Source organism: Pinus tabuliformis, chromosome J (genome assembly GCF_031772625.1).
Source record: "Pinus tabuliformis cultivar Carrire ecotype Pingquan chromosome J, CPIR1, whole genome shotgun sequence".
Taxonomy (NCBI): domain Eukaryota; kingdom Viridiplantae; phylum Streptophyta; class Pinopsida; order Pinales; family Pinaceae; genus Pinus; species Pinus tabuliformis.
In genome coordinates this window covers 634,772,731-634,776,371 of record NC_142295.1, presented here as the reverse complement: position 1 = coordinate 634,776,371, position 3,641 = coordinate 634,772,731, and the positions used below count along the sequence as shown (strand labels likewise).

The 3,641-nt window shown below is 36.1% G+C and overlaps 1 pseudogene; it reads right to left on the bottom strand.

Annotated features, from left to right (window-relative positions):
* Positions 1–1,681: 1,681 nt before the first annotated feature.
* Positions 1,682–3,075, bottom strand: LOC149228540 (RNA-dependent RNA polymerase 6-like; annotated as a pseudogene).
* Between the last annotated feature and the right edge of the window lie 566 nt (positions 3,076–3,641).

The following is a 3,641-nucleotide window of genomic DNA, read 5'->3' as shown; positions in this document are numbered from 1 at the left end:
GAACGTTTTTTATCTCAAGGAAAGTATACCAACAAGATACTTCATAGGTTCTATATGGACAGGTGAAAACCCACAGAGACTCCTCTAGCGACCAACTGGAGGAAAGAGGATGCCACTTTAGGTGAGGAAGTGGATGTGACTATTTAGCGACAGTTGGTGGGTTCACTCATCTATCTTGTGAACACACGATTAGATATGTGCTTTGTAGTCAACCAATTAAGCCAAGCTATGGTTAGGCCAACCAAACTATTTTGGAGGGAAGTTAAGCATGTTCTACAGTACCTCAGAGGCACTACTCAGTTTAGACCTTGGTACAGATGGACAGAGGGAGTGAAGTTGTGTGGATTCATAGATGCATATTGGGCGGGGAGTCCATTAGACCAGAAGAGTACATCAAGTGGAATTTTTAGTGTTGGGTCTGCAACGATTTCTTCGTACAACAGGAAGAAAAGATCTATGGCACTTAGCTCGGTAGAAGCCAAATACATGGTTGTTAGTCAAGCAACATGTGAGGTGATCTGGATGAGAAAGATGCTTGTTGGCTTGTTTGGTTAGATGATGAATCCAACTGTGATTTACTATGATAATTAGAGTTTCATCAAACTCTCTGAAAATCCTTTTTTTCGCAGTTGATCTAAGAATATTGATATCTAGTATCACCATCTATAGGATTGTGTGTAAAGGTGGATTATGTTGTTGCAGTACATTCCGAAAGAGGAACAAGATGTTGATATTTTGACAAATTCCTTGTCAAGAGGGAAGTTCAAGTTCCACATGTGTAGGATAGGGGTGGTCGATAATCCCTTTCTTACTGAGAGGGACTGTTGAAAATACAACAATAAAATCTCAGTTTGACTTTGCCTTGGTCAAACTAGAGAAAATTTGAATTTTTATTTCAACATAAATATTAGAGGTAGTTAACTGAGGTGACATGGCACTTATCACTCAATAAACTCAGTTAAATCAAGTTGGGGAAGCTTGATTTCAGTTCGGTATGATTGAGTTCTAATTTGTAGCAATCTATTTTAGTTAATCTGAGTTATTTTCAGTTAAACTAGTTTTAACTGTCAGAAGAACTAGTGGAGGTCAAGTTGTGGAAGTGGAACTTCAACCACACTCAGTGATCAACCTGTTAACTGATCAATCAACCCAAAATAATTGTTGCATGTAGAGAATTTGAGTTACCTAGTTGAGATGGAGATTCCAAGGTAATGTACTATCAATTGTAGCATATTCTCATGTGTACAGGTGGTGCACGCAGTCAGAGGAAGGACCTAGAGGAATTGCACAATTAAATAGTGGGAAATTCCTAAATAATAGGGGCAAATTTCCCAAAGGAACAACACAAGAAAATAGTAGCTTTGAGGGCTTGAAATTTGGCTAAGTGTTGGCCAGATTCAATTAGTCAAGGAGAGGGATAGACTACACTTGTAGGGTGTGCTCAAGCTTGAGCACGCATATGTATTCCATCTATTATCTTTGATTAATGAAATATATATAGTAATGGGTTTTGAGTAGTTGCTTTCCCCTAGATAAATATTTGTGCATGTGTGAAGTTTCCTTTTGCATGTCTATGATTTATGTTCTATATGGTGAGTAAAATTTCACAGATCAGTAGAGTAGCTTCAAGTCTTGTGATTTGGTAAATTTCATGAGCAGTTTTGAATCTACACATTAATTTCTATAGAAACATATTTAACGATGGTGCTATAAGCATAGTTAGCACCATCAAAGACATTGCTTGAATGATATCATACATGAAATTTACTCGCATAAATTGATCCACAAACTTCTTGAAGTCCTTAAGGTTTTGTTCGAAAACTCCACTTTTGGAGGAAGACAATAATCTTTTATAGGAGTGATGACCAATCTCCTCACCTAGATTGTTTTCTTAGCTATATTTTGGTTCTTCAAGAGCTTCAAGTTCTTTGAAATACAACTAAGAATAGCCTTAAATCTTCAAAAGGCATAAAAAACTAGAGTGGTGTAGGCAAGATATGCCTGAGTGCTAAGATACTCAATATGGCTAGTGTCACAAAGGGATTTAAAAAATTATAAAGTTCAAGAGTTATTTTGTAATAATTGACAATGGACTTGTGCACATGAGCATTCAGATGGAACATGGTTTCAAAATGAATTCTTGGGCAATGTGGCAAGGTGAAAAAAATACCCTTTTGGACACATACATATTTGGCTCCTGGTTAAGTTTCAAAATATGAGAAAGTGATTTTTCATCCAGTAATCAATTTTATTTGAAATAATCCATGGCCTTTTTTGTTGTATAACCCATGTGAAAAGGAAAGACAATTTTATAGGCTAGAAATTTTCCCAATGCATTGTTAGTGGGGTGAAGTCCAAGATTTGAATCTAGGGATCCTCATCATCCAATCAAGAAAAAGGGAAACACACCTAGATATCATCATCTACAATTCTATAATATATCCAAGGAGGCACCCAAGGCTGTAACAACATAACTTTGGTTCCTTTTTCATTGAAAATCCTCACATTCCTAATGACTCTAACAATAAATTCAATATTAAAATCACATTTTATCGGTGTGTCCTTACCAAATAACTAATTCAGAATTAGGAAAATCCCGTACCTTCTATCAAATGGGCCCACATGGAATTCAACACTAGAAATGGGTGCTCTCCAGGCCAGAAAAAAAATCGTTGAGATTTAGTAGTGAACTAATCTCAAGTAGAATAGGGGAAAATATAAAGAGGGGAGTTGTTCTCCTTTTGTGTAATCTAAGGGAGGGTCGGTACCAACCTTTACCTTGAGAGGATGGCTGTGAAATATGATCCTCTTATGATCACTAAGAGTTACCACCTCCTTCACTACACTTAGAGTTGCGAATTGAAGAAATTCACGGGGAGGGACCTTAGATATGCCACTGTTCTTAATGAAGTAATTGCAGTGATCATTAGTGTAGTTTGTGAAATTTGGATATGTAAATTGCAGAGACCATCATGTCTTCAATCTACAACTACATACCACTCCAATCTTATTTTCTAAGATTTTTGTAAGCTATTTCTTTGCAAATCCACCCAAGCTTATTTGAGTTTCCACCATCCTATACTCAACAACATCAGAAACAATGCATTTCATGAATCATCCTTTGTCAACCTCCAATTAAGTATCATTCATCATGGGTCACCCCTATATAAACTTGACCTAATTAATTATCATTCATTAAAAATTGTCATCAATAATCAATCTTCATGGATCACCCATATAGAAATGTAACACAAAATTATAAATATTACTATTGACCTATTACTTGATGTAAAAGTAACGAGCTTAAATTCAATCCCAATACCGAAATGTATCATCGGAGTAAGAGAACATATAACAATCAAATTATTTGATGAGATTTTTTTTTCCAGACCTCGTCTTGTCTGAAATTCCAAATGTGCTCGCCATGTTACGTGATCATTGGTAAGTGGCTAGTGATTTGATAAAGTAAGAGATGGAATTTTTCACCTAGGTCGTCTGATTGTTTCAACGCCCCCTTGTCTACTACTTGTTTTTCTCTTTCCAACTCTCCAAAATTTCTAGGGAAATCAAATGATCATTTGGGTATGCAAAGTGTAACCACCTTACCAAAACTCCACATTATAAAGTGGCGATAATTTTTT